Genomic DNA, 14,279 nt, shown 5'->3' on the forward strand with positions numbered 1-14,279 from the left:
AACAACATTTTTTTGGAAAAAAATTTAACCAATATTTTTATTAACTAGTTTCAAATCAATCAAAGCAGCAGTTCATCTTCACAATAAAATAAAGCAGCAGTTCATCTTCACAATAAAATAAGGTACCAGATCTAAGCAATGAAATAAATAGATGTAGTCATTAACGAGTTAAGACTAGTTTGACTAAGAGCAAAAAAAAAGATTTGAATAAAAAAAATAGGCTAAATAAATCTTCTAAGTTCCCTATCCCATTCCTCGGATATTAGAAGTTCTCCGGCTCCCTCTTCCAACCAAGCTAGTAATTCTCTGGTCCTCTACAACAGCAGAATTGGTCGAAATCAGATCTCGTATCTTAATCCATGGGTGTCAAACTCGGCGCTTCCTTCCGAGCCAATTCGGTCAACCCCGACAATCGCAGTTCAGGATTTTCGTGGCTCGTTTTTGGAGTGTTCATCTGGCGGGGCTCCTCTTCAGTCCTCTCCCTCTCTTCATAGCTGCTCGCTCCAGGCCGTAATACCGTCAGACGATTCGATGACCCCTTTAAGCTCCCTTCGTTCTAGTCCGTCGTGCCTCCACTCCTTCTCCAGTTCGGCCCCAACCTTTAAAATGGATGCCTGTTCCTGCTTCGAGTACAAAAACCCATGCCCGATTCTATCTTCCATCCCTTCTACTGACTCTCGGTCCCCTCCATCCCCGTCACACCGTCTCATTGGAACCTCTTCCTCGTCGTCTTCTCCTCGACAAGCAGATATTGTTGAGTAGGGTTTTTCCATTACCGAAACAGTGGATTGTAATACAACCCCTATGATCAGATCTAAAGGTTCACCCTCTATCCATCGCTCTCTTAACTCACCTGATCCTCCTCGCAAATTTTTCCATTCCTCATCTGATAAACATCCTCTTGTTTGACCTATCCCCCCTCCTACCCGTGTCTTCCGATTTCACCCTCCCCTCATCTTCCTTCGGCCTTTCCTAATCCTCCCTCATCGTTAAGTGTTAGGTCATTGTCTGTCGAGGTTCCGATTTCTCCACCATCCTCTATTCATTCTTGTTTGGATAATTCTAGTAGCTCCTCCTTTGTTAATAAAACTAAAAACTACATTCAATATAAAAATAATAATAACAAAAATGTATCTATTAATAATATTAATAATAATATTAGTAATAATATTGAAATTAAAATTTATAATAATCTTATAAAAGAATTTGATCTCATTAGTAACAGTAATAATGAAAAACATTATAATAACCCTGATCTTAATAATAATAATGCGGATAGTAATAATCTTTCTTCTATTTCTTAATCTTTCCATTTTTTCTTTTGATTCCCATGTTTTTAGTCTTTTAGAAAAAGGTTTGAACTTTGTTGTAGCTCCTAGAAAAATTCCTGTGAATAATATCATTTGTGACATTCATTTCGGGATTCGAGATTTACGCGATTCCACTAAAGATATTATTAGACACGATTGCGTGGTTATCATTAGAAAGGCTAAACCCCCTAAGAAAAACCTTAGTAAGCCTGAGTTTGAAGTTCTCAAATCCCTGAACAGTAACAATGACATTGTTGTTCTAAGAGCTGACAAAGGGGTGCAACTGTCATTCTTAACAAGGAGGATTACCGGAATAAGATGCTAGATCACCTTTGTAATAGCGGAAGCTACATAAAGCTTTCTAAGAACACCCTAAGAAAGATTTCCAAAACGGTTGCTCTTGCCATTAAATCAAGTAGTAATTTTTTCTCCGTTAGCAAGAAACTTATCGAAAGCAACCCCCTTACTCCCAGAATCTCTGGTCTCCTGAAGATCCATAAAGAGAGGGTCCCGCTTCGCCCCATTTTCAATACTATTGGTGGGCCTACTTATCTTCTAGCGAACTTTCTTGCTAACAAGATCAAACCTCACATTGGTCGGATTGAATCCTTTGTTAGAGATTCATTGTCATTAGTTAACAAGTTAAAAGATTTTAGATTTGGCCCTGAGGATCAGCTGGTGAGTTTTGATGTGGTCTCCTTATTCACTAATATCCCCATTAATGAGGCCATTGATGTTATCAATCGCATCACTGATCCTGATACTGTGTTTTTAGTTAAAATTTGTCTCACCTCTACTTTCTTTAGTTTTGAGGGTGATTTCTATGAGCAAATTTGTGGTGTGGCTATGGGTTCTCCCCTTTCCCTGGTTGTGGCCAATCTCTTCATGGAGGATATTGAATCCAAAGCCTTGTATTCTGCTCTTTACCAACCCAAAATTTGGAAAAGGTTTGTGGATGACACTTGTGTCGTCTGGTCTCACGGTAAAGAGGAAGTGGAGAAATTTTTCCATCATCTTAATAGTCAATCAAGTTTCATAAAATTCACTATGGAATTTGAATATGATAGTAGCCTTCCCTTTCTTGACGTCCTTATCTCAAAAAATGATGATAGTTCTTTTTCTCATCAAGTTTTTCGAAAGAAAACTCACATAGAGAAATATATGCATGCTAGTTCCCATCATTTTCTTGCTCATAGGCTAGGCATTCTCAACACCTTAGCCACTGGGGCGTTGCGGGTTTTGAACGAAAATTACCTTGAAGATGAGACGAACCACCTCCTTAAAGTCTTTAATAAAAATGGTAATGCAAGTCTCAAAGTCTTAGGGCTTTTCAAAATGCTGAAAAAGGTCCTAAGAATAAGATTGACCCCAAGGATTGGCCTTTTGGGGTTCATCTTCCTTTTATTCAAGGGACCACAGGTAAAATCACTAGGGTCCTGAAAAAGCATAAGATTGATTCCTCTTCTCAACCCCTTAACACTATTCAAAGTTCTCCTCATTTTGTTAAAGACCCGGTTAACCCTAAGGATGGGAAGGGCGTTTACATAATTCCCTATTAGTGTGAAACTCCTTATATTGGGGAGATCGGTTGTTCTATTAACCAAAGAATTTGTCAACATGCTATAGACATCAAGCATGGAAGGTCGTGCTCCTCTGCCTTGGCGGAGCATGCAGAAAAAATCAATCATCACATCTACATCGAAGAGGCTAGGGTCATCACGAGGATCGACCATTTTCATCATCGTAAATTCAGGGAGGCTATAGAAATTGAAGAGCGTCCCATTAATGTAAATAGAGATGATGGTTGGAACATCAGCAGATGCTAGATTCCTCCACTTTCTTCCTAAATTGTAGGAAGAAGAAGAAGAAGAAGTAAAATAAAATACTTTAATTTTTTATTAACTATTTATTTATTTTCATTTTTAATTTTATTATTATCATTATTTTATATATATATATATATATATATATATATATATATATATATATATATAGATATATTCAATTCCCAGATTTTTTTTTTCATTTTTCTCCCCATAATATCTTGATTTTTTTTAATCGATATCCCCTTAGACTTATTAATATTTCTTTTTAATCTTATTTATATATTTTGACCATATTATTAATCCTCTTTTTATTATTAGTGCTCTCTTAATTTAATTTTATTAATTAATATTTGGATATTGAAATAATATTTAGTATTATGTAAATTAATTATTATAACCTCTTATAGTATTTCTTTCTAATCTTGTTTATGTATTTTTGATCACATTATTAATCCTCTTTTTATTTTTAGTGACCCTTTTAATTTGAAATAAGATTATAAATTAATATTTATTAGGGTTATAAATGGCTAAATAAATTAATTATTTTATAATATTTTTATCAAAATAATCAAAAAATAAAATAAAAAATAAAATTATTTAATCTATTTACCTTAACATTTTTTTATTCAAATCCTTTCTCTTCCCTCAGTTAAACTAGCCATTACTCGCTAACGGCCAGTTAGGAGCTCTCTACATCTATTTATTTCATTGCTCGGATTTGGCGCCTCATCTTATCGTGGAGATGAACCACACTGGCAAACTAGCCCTAATGGCAAACTAGCCCTAATGGCTAGTTAGCAGCTCTATACATCTATTTATTTCATTGCTCGATTCTGGTACCTCATCTTATTGTGAAGATGAACCACACTGGCTAGTTCAAAACTCATAAATAAGAATATTTCTTATGTGTTTTTTTCCAAAAGACGTTGTTAATAATATTATAGATCATAGAAGTCTTAGATCAAAAATATATAAATATCTTAATATTAATTATTATTTTTAAATACTTTAATTTAAAAATATTTAATATTAGATATATATTCTAATATACTAGGGCAAGCATATGAATTAAATTATCAATGCACATTAATTCATGATAAATTTTGAAGTACATATTAAGAATATATTTCATATTACTACAAAATTTAAAAATTAATTAAATTATAACTTTATTTTCAATATCAATTAATATATATATATATATATATATATATATATATAGATAGATATATATATATATATATATATATATATATATATATATGTGTGTGTGTGTGTGTGTGTGTGTGGAGATTCTCCTTATTTTCTTATGCATATTTCAAATATGTAAATAGACTTTGTCAAAATATTATAGGTTAATACAATGTCTTATCATTACTACATATACAAAAAAAAAATTAAAACTAATTTTATATAACATTCTTTTTTTGTTTGTTGAATTAAGCGTCGGACCTTATATTCATATTGATAATACAACCATATTACAAAATTTACAAATGAGATGTGAGCCACCTATAGCCTAGGAAACCGAGCCAAAGGCCCACTATCTAGCCCCAGGGACCACAAAAACATGACGACACAACCACAAAAGATATTCGGAAGCCCAAACTAGTCGATCTATCATCAGAGATCTAACAGTTATTAACAATATCGGGTGGCTAACAAGCACTCCCTTTAACTCTTGAATCAGACCCAATAACCCTTTAGATACCACTCTATAAAAATTTTGGGTCCGATTTGGCTGATAACGCTCGCGCATGTAATCCGCCCGAAATCCACCAAATGTAAGCAATTCCCGCAAGTCAGCTTAACTTGATCAATGTTTAACACTGCTTTCGGACTCGAAGCCTAATAAAGCTACTGTTAAATTTGATTTCGAGTTCGATTAGCTTGGTAACCATATTGCTATTTGCAACACGGAATTGATACGATTTCTTCTATTTCTCCTACCTGGTTGCACTTTAACCAAGCTCCCTGCATAGCCAATGAAAAGACATTCTTTAATATGATTCAAATTCATGTAATACTTGTGTTGTTAATTGACACCCACCCAAGAACCTTGGGATTGTAGAATTCTGGGCACCTATTCCAGCCTGAGGAGCGACCATTCTTTTCATTTCTATCCCTGAACTGTTGTTTCATGTGGACTAACCTTCAACTATTTCAGAAGACTACAACCTGCTAGTATCCCCTACTTTGATAGAGCTCTCGGTCTGCGTTCACCTATCTGAGACACTCTTCCCTCAATCTACCCTGGGGGATCTCTATCCATTTATATTTATTGTTGCTTTTAGCACAGAGTATGCCTTCATTAGCTAAGATGTCCACTAATTTGTTGGTTGTTCGGCGCACATGAGTGAAACTCAGGGTTCTCATGTTCTGCAAGTGGGATTGAATCCTTTGATAGACTTGCAGAAGCCTCCAATGTCTCGAAACTTTTTCCGGAGCTGAGCCATAGCAAATTCTCTTGACCGAATTGATAATCAATTCAAAATCGACTTCAATTATAATGTTATGAAGATTTGAGTCCCTCAGGATTTCTAAGCATTGCTCCAGGGCCATGAGCTCTGCCATATTGTTTGTGGCTTTCCCCAAATTACTATGAAAGATGATTTTTATACAACCCTTTTCATCCCTTATCACTCCTCCATAACCAGCCATGCCCAGGTTTCCTTTTGAGGCCCCATCAATATTACATTTCAGAAAACCTTGAGGGGGAGGTTGCCAGAAATCCTTATCAGCAATTCTATGATTTGCATTTTTGTTTTTGCCCTTTGGGGTGAGCCCCTACATACCCAACTGAATTAGTATCTGCACATCAATATTTTTACGCTGGTTCTCAGGGGGGTTTTTAATGAGAGTTCCTATCATCTCATTGAGTTGTCTTAAAATTTGTTCGATGATGCTCTGGGAGGAACCTTTCTTGTTTTTGAATATTTTGTTGTTGCATTCTTTCCATACATCCCAGATTAGAAAGCTTGGAGCTAAAGCCCACACTTTGCTTACTATTTCATTATTAGAGAAATTTTTCCTCCACTTATTTAAGGTATTGGTAATGCTCCCCTTGTCTCTGTCTGTTTGTCTGAATATTGAGACAATCCAATTCCACAATGTGGATGTCAATAGACATAGGTTGAGAAGGTGACCATAGTTTCTTCTTGTACTTCACATAATTTGCATTTAGATGGACTAGCTACCCCTCTTTTCCTCAGGTTTTCCTAGCTTAGAATTTTTTTATGCTGTACTAACCACATGAATAGTTTGATCTTCATCCAGCTTTGGTTTTTCCATAGGTCCTTCCATACCCAATCAGGGTTTGGAAATTCAAGCCCAATGGTTATGCACTTAGCCTCTTTTAGGTTAAAGTTGCCTTCATTTTTATTGCCCCATCTTAGCTGGTCTGAATTTGCTAATATCAGAATCTTTCTCTATTCGAGGACAGATGTTAGAGCTTCTGCATGTGCCTTCAAGGGGGAGTCATCACTATATTCTAATTTCTTCCATATCTTCCATTTTCCCTCACTTTTTTCCTTATCCCAGAAGTCATTTACTCTGAGTAACCTTTTGTTGTCAGTATCGTTCTTGAGATTTGCAAATTCTTCTCTTAAAAATTTGGGTTCCTATTGCCACTTATCCTCCCAAAACCATGCAAGGTTTCCATCTCTAATTTCCCAAAAACTGTGTTTCTGAACAATGTCTCTATTCTCCCAAGCTTTGTTCCAAATGTGGGAGCCTTTGATGATCCCAGAAATTCTAATGTGATCCCCGTCGTGCCAATTATTTGCATATTTTTGTTTCCAAATTTGGGCCCAAGGGGAAGCTGAATCTTTTAGCCATCTCCACCATAGTTTTTCCCCCAAAACATTGTTTAGCACTTCAGGATCATCTAGTGCCAAACCTCCATGTGACTTAGGTTTACAAATATTTTCCTAAGCTACCAAGGCCCATTTTTTTTTCTCTTCCCCTTTGTCCCAAAGAAAATCTCTTTGGATATTTCTGCATAGTTGCATGACTCCTTTAGGAGCTGGAAGGGATGAAAACATAAAGATGGGGACAATTTGTAGGATTGCTTTTGTGAGCACTAGTCGTTTTACTAAGTTCAAAGACCTACTTGTCCATTTATGTATTTTGTCCTGTAGCTTATTAATCACAGGCTTCCAAACCATCTTGCTCAGAGGTTTGTCAGTTAGCGGTACTCCTAGATATTTGGAGGGTAGCACATCTCTTTGAAAACCTAGAATTCTGGATATATTTCTATGAATAGCAATATTAGTATTAAAAAAGAAAATATTTGTTTTTGTAAGGATTACCTCTGTGTCCATAGCCATTGCAAAGTCTTTCAAGATTTGTTTGTAGGCTAGAGCTTCTTTGACCGTAGGTGTTCCCTGTAGCATAGTATCATCCACAAATTGTTGATGGGTCAAAGCATCTCTATTCATGGTGAGTTTGAGACCCTGGATTTTGCCTTCTTCTTTGGCAGATTTGATAGCTTTGTCTAGCCCTTCCATCATGAGAATAAATATGAAGAGTGAGAGAGGATCTCCTTGTCTAAGACCTCTCGTCGGATTAAAGGGCTTGGATGGTGAACCATTTACCAGGATTGAAAAACTAGAGGTAGTTACAAGGGCCATCAACCATCTTACCTAGTTATGGTCAAATCCATATGCTATAAGAACTCTCCTTATGTAAGCCCAACTTATCTTATCATAAGCATTTTGTAGGTCAAGCTGCATAATCATTCCTACCTGCCTGTTAGTTATAATTCAATGAACCACCTCGTGTGCTTGAGTGATATTTTTTAGAATTTGTCTACCTTCCACAAACCCAGTTTGTTCCTCAGATACAAGAGTTGGGAGAAGGGGTTTAAGCTTGTTGGCAATGATTTTGGAAATTATTTTATACACCACATTTCATAATGCTATTAGTCTGAATCTGTCTGGTGTCATAGCATTATCCTGTTTTGGAATTAAGGATACGAAAGAGGTATTGAGCGCCTTCAAAATAATTCTATCTTTCCTCGAGTCCTCCACCACGTTGAGGATATCCTGCTTGATTATTCCCCAACGTGCTTTAAATAAGTCAACATTAAAACCATTTGGACTTGGTGCCTTCCCATTTTGGATTTCTTTAATGACTTCGCTGACCTCATCTTCATTCACAGGCTTGTTTAGATTGTAATTGTCTTCTCGTGTCACAAGCTTAGGAATGTGCTTTGTAAAGTCACTGATGAATTGTGATCTGTCTAAGAGAGGTTTCTCCGCTATGCCTTGGAAATGTTTAACTAGCTCATCTTCTATTTCTTTGTGGGTATCAAGTTGATTCCCTTGAGAATATTTGATTTTTGAGATCCTGTTATGAGACCTATGATCCATGATAGATTTGTAAAAAAACCTTGTGTTCCTTTCTCCTTCTTTTAACCATTGTACCCTTGGTTTTTGTTTCCAGAGTATCTCCTCTTGTTTGCATAATTCGTCCCATTCCTATTGATGCTATTCAACTTGTTCCTTTCTTTCCCTATTGAAGCCATCTGTAATGAGGATTTGGTTAATTTCATGTAGCTTTCATTCTGCCACATTTTTGGCTTCAAAATTGTTGCCAAACTCATTTTTATTCCATTATTTAAGCCTCAATTTGATATGTTTTAATCTTTTATGCAAGAGGAACATTTTAGTGCCCTAAACTTGCATATCCTCTGTCCACCATTTTTCAATATTGCTGATAAAGTCTGGATGAGTGAGCCAAATGTTTTCAAACATGAAAGGTTTGTTTCTTGGAGTTCCTATAAAGGATGCTTCATGTTAAATAGGCCAATTATCCGAGCCACCAAAAGGGAGTATCATCGCTAACAAGTCAAGGTCTATTAGGATAAGGTCCTCCGAGATAATAAATATGTCTAGTTTTGAGGCCACCTGAGACTCTCCTCCCGTTTTGTTATTCTAGGTAAAGATGCCATTACTTGTCTCTGTGTCTACTAGCCTCATATTGTTTATAAAATTCTAAAATTCTATGGAGTCTCTGCTTAGTGATCTGGTTCCACCTTTTTTTCTGACAGTGACCTAATCACATTAAACTCCCCTCCCAAAATCCAGGGGATGCTCAAATGTCTATCTCTTAGATCCTATAGTGAAGTAAGAAGTCTTAGTTTGTCTTCAGGCTTCTGTGGACCATAAAAATTTGTGATTAAATAAACTTCTTTGTTCCCCAAAGGTTGAATAACCACTGATAAGTAGTTCCTAGATGCTTCAACATCTAGGATTCCTATTTTCTGAGGGTTCCAAAGTGTGAGAATTCCTCCTGCTGCTTTGTTTGCTTTGACTTCTAGATATTCATATTTAGTCAAACATTTGCTATGAATTTTTCTTATTTTTTCCACTAAACATTTTGTTTCCTGGATAAAAATAATATTTGTTTTTTCTTCTTTCATTCTATTACTAAGATTCATTTGCTTCCTTTTACTCCCTAGACCCCTAATATTCCATGTTGTGAGCTTCATTAAGAAATATTTGTAAATGAGTAACCGGTTAGGTCTTTCATCTTACTTGAATCGATCATGAGTTTTCCACACTCTATCAGCAACTCGTTCTACTTTTTCCTACCTCTTTTCCTACCTAGGTTCCTAGGAGCTAGTCCTTATGCTGCCTTCATTGTTTTCACCCCTTTGTTGTCCTGATTATCATGGTTTCTTTTGACTCCTATACACTTTTCCTGAGTTCTCCATAGGAACAACTATTTCACTCTATTGAATTCCTCTTGTGGTAACGAATCCATTCCTTTGGTGGTTCCCTACTCCATAAACGTTTCTAGATCTAGATGCTCCCTATCAAGAATATCCTGCAGTTCATGACCCTCTGTTCCCACCTCGCTCGGGGTAATATCTTGGTCCCTATCAAGTTCCATAGTGTTCAGCAGATCGTCCTTTTGTTGGTTGTTGTCATGTGTGTCCTCCATACTCTCTTCCTTTTCCTTCTCTACATGGCTTACCTCTAGAGTCTGATTTGTGTTATCATTCTCCTCTTCTTCTTCTAGTACCGTGTACCTATTCTAACTTGGTTGCTTTTCCTCATTGATTTTCTTTTGGTACTTTCTCTCTCCTTTACCTCTGTTTCCCACTTTGCTAAAGCTATCAATTTCTTTCCTTAAGGTTGCTTTAGTTCTGCTTTCCATTTTGTTTAAGGGGCGATCCCTGAATAGATGCCCATGTTCATGGCACTTGCAGAATCTGAAAGGAACATGCTCATAGTCCACCGCTTGCACCCATTCTTCATCAAAAACTTCAAAATTACTTCATCCAGTAGAGCTCCAAAGAGGTCCATCTCTACACAAATCTGGGCAAAGGAGGTATACTTTCCCCACCTAGTGGCCTCTGATATTTTAACAAAGTGCCCTAGTTTATTTCCTATTGCTTTTAATGATTTTGGCTGCCAATAATCTAGTGGTAAGGAGTAGAGCCTTACCCAAACCGAGACCGAAGTGAATGTCTCGCACTCTGGGACAAAATTCATTACTCAAGGCCGCATATAGAGGCCTACAACAACATAGAAGTAGGACCCTCCTTGAAACACCCTGTCTTTATCCTCAGTATTCATAAAAACAACAATGAAGAAACCCTTGATCCAAGGTGTAGATCTATATCCCCCTTAGGTTTCCAATGATTCTTTATCCATTCCTGTAAAGCCTTCTATGTTGGCCATAACCCCATGAATTTACAAATGACTGCGTAAGTTGCCATGTGTTCCCTATGTGCCTATAGTTCTAGATCACTTAACACTAGTCTGGGTGTGATAGTTGCCCTAGGCTTACATGGTCAAGTTCGATTTTTGGTATCTGCATTCTGATTTTCTCCTTCTATTATTTTTTCTTTTCTGACTTCTTCCTGCATATTTTCATGCCCCTGTGTACTTCTGTTGTCCTATTTCTCTCCTCCTAAAATTTCGGTTTCAGCCTCCAAAGGTTTCTTGAATCGATTAGAGACTGCCTGTAGGAGGGAGTGGAACCGCGCCTCGCCCCGCCCCCCCCCCCCCTCTCACCTCTCCATGGTGCCCAACGCTTAACTTTTGTTGCAAACCCTAGCTCTCTCCATTGTCCCCTGCCAAAATTGATTCTCGATTCCCTCAACATAATCACTAAAGGGAGAAGGCCAAAATGGTGGAGCATCGACGATTATATAGCATTCATTGATATGACATTTTTTTTTATCAAAAATACAAATTACTTTATATAAACTTTTATATATAATTTGTGTATACTATTACTTATCTTTTACAATATTTTGTAAAATTAGATTCTATTTCAAAATAAACACACAAATCCATCCATCTAGAAAAATATCATATTTTGTTTCATTAATATTAATATTAATAAAATTAAAATCAGTTATCATACTATTATTTAGAAACTCAAATTAAAAAAAAAAAAATAACCTTTATATTACGCATTGATTTGATATTATGTCATTATACTTTTGTTAAAATGAAGTATTTTGTTTTATATTTAGTTGGTTGAAATGAAGTATTTTGTTTTATATTGAATTTCGTATACAAAAGATATAATATTTTTGGCATTATTATTTTATATGTATAATTTTTCTTTTCAATTTCAAATTTAATTATCGATATTTTCATTTTCATTTTTATATTTTTAATTTTAGTTTTAGTTTTAATTTTAATTTGTAATGTTTAATTAAACTAATTTTTATAAACAATTAATTATGATAAATGTCTTTATACAAGCAGTCATTACATGTCTATTGGGGCATGAACATATTACTAGCCAAGGCCATGGAACAAGTGGCCATAGAAATGGTGGAGCTGGCTCAAGGAATGCCCACCCTTAAAAGAGAGCTGAAGAATATCCAAGTAACTCTTCTCATGCAGGATAGAAAGATGGACACGCTGGTGCAGATGTTTAAAGCAAGTCGAATAGAGGTCAAGGCAGAAAATGAGGCCAAGCCCGATGCAATGAAACAGTAGAATATGCAGATGCTGATAGGAGGTTTTCTATGCTTCTTTTTGTCTTTTTTTGATATATTAGATGGTCCCGTTTCCAGTTAAGAAAAGTCTGTTTGTAGTAAGAATAGAGGGGTTTTAGCATGGTTAGACTGAACATCTACTTTTTTTGGATGGCTATTAAATACTTTCGATGGCCACCCGGTTTCCAATCTTTCTTTACAATAATAGAATCTTGCCTCAGTATACAAAAAAAAAAAAGGAAAAAAAGAGATATTAGTTTCATATTTTATAATAGTATTTTAAAAATTTCTAATTTTGTTATGTAAGTTATGATGATATATTTTTTTTTAATACTGAACTTTCTAGAAAGTAATATTATTTTTTTCATATATAGATGTTGTGTTCATTAGGTCTTGTATAAATGGTGATTTGGTGTTTTTTAAGGCACTATGATCTGAGTATTTTTTTGTTATTGAATCTAGAGGCTCATTAATTGTGTCCATTAGTCATCAAATTGGATTGAAATTTTACTCATGTGAGCCAAAATAAAAATTATGGAAAATCTAAAAATTAAAATATTAAATAACTGTACAAAACATTTAAATAATGCCGGCTCATACAAAAATTGACATGTGAAGAAATTGGATCCCTCTAGGCTTATGTTAGCTCTGTATTTAAGATTGATCTATGCTGATATATGGAGGTTGTGATCCACTAGCTCTTGCATAAATGATGATTGAGTGCTCTCTTAAAGGACTCCTTGATTTGAAGTCACTAGTTATTGGACATGACTGCAATATTGTCCAATCAAATCTAACTGTTAATTTTCACTTTTCACTCTCATTTATATCACTGTTAAGGAAAAAAAAAAGCAACCTTATTATTGAGATTGAGATTCATATTGATATTGATATCGATATTGAAGCCGACGATAATTTAGAAAACCATATATATTTTTTTTAATATCTCACACCTATTTATGTATCTATAAATATATATGAATAGGATATAAATTAATTTTCATAGACAAGAGGAGATCATCTGCTCCGCGGCATTTTCATAGACAAGAGAACAATCCCTGCTTAGATCTGGCGATCTGAGAATTCAAGCATATCATTTCTCTGTTATTGGCACCCGCACCCCTCATCTGTAGCGAGGAATTCATCGAATAAAAGGATTCGAGATGGTGTCTGCAAGCAAAGAAATGGTGGTGTACTGCTTCGACAATTTATTGGCCCATTACACCGGCGAGCAGGTGCCTTCTCCTGCCTTTGAGGAGGGCCGGCATCCATTTTTCGTGACATGGAAAAGGGTTATTGGTGGGGAGCCTACTCTCAGAGGATGCGCTGGTTCATTGTCAGCCCGATGTATTTCTAAGTGGTTAAAAGAATACGCGGTTACAAGCGCCCTACTTGGTGTTCACTTCCCACCTATAGAGGGAGCAGAAATTCCAAATCTGGAATGCACGGTTTCTATCCTTAAAGATTACGAGCTTGCAGCCAACTCTTCGGACTGGAAGATCGGAAAGCATGGCATCATTATTGAGTTTACTGATCCAGATGATAATACAACACGCGTCGGAGCTTACTTGCCGGAAGTAAGTGCACAACACGGTTGGACGAAGACGGAGACAATTGACTCACTGATCCGGCAATCAGGGTATATAGGAAGCATAACTGAGTCTCTTCGAACAGGAGTCCGCATTATTCGTTTCCGAACGAGTGTGTGCAGCATGCATTACAATGATTATGTTAGATTCGTGATGAAACGCAGAGGTACTATCCCCGTTAGTGGAATGAGGTCATTTTATTAATGTGAGGTTGAAACAAGCTAGCATGGATGTGAATCTGAATAAATATTGGTTTTTTTTTTTTTTCTTAATTAAATAAAAGAATGTTTAATATGTTAATGTGCTATTATGCGTGGAATGGTATAAAATGGTTTTAAGAATGTAATTAATTATGTTTAATAGAGTTTTGAGGATTTTAAATTAATTATTAATAATTATGAGATGAATGTTAAATATTTTAGAATAATTTTAATAGTAATTAAAAGTAAAATATTAACTACAAGAGGTCTATCATTTTAGCAATATATCAGAGTTCCAAGAAAATCATGGCTTGTGAATAATAAGAATAATAAATTTGAATAATAACAATAGCAAGCATAACATAAACACAAGTATAATAGATAGA

At 35.6% G+C, this 14,279-nt stretch overlaps 1 pseudogene; it reads left to right on the top strand.

Annotated features, from left to right (window-relative positions):
• Window positions 1–13,267: 13,267 nt before the first annotated feature.
• On the top strand, window positions 13,268–13,897 carry LOC149213066 (uncharacterized protein At2g38710 pseudogene; annotated as a pseudogene).
• The last annotated feature ends 382 nt before the right edge of the window (window positions 13,898–14,279 follow it).

The sequence above is a fragment of the Pinus tabuliformis genome, chromosome 1_1, assembly GCF_031772625.1.
Source record: "Pinus tabuliformis cultivar Carrire ecotype Pingquan chromosome 1_1, CPIR1, whole genome shotgun sequence".
NCBI lineage: Eukaryota > Viridiplantae > Streptophyta > Pinopsida > Pinales > Pinaceae > Pinus > Pinus tabuliformis.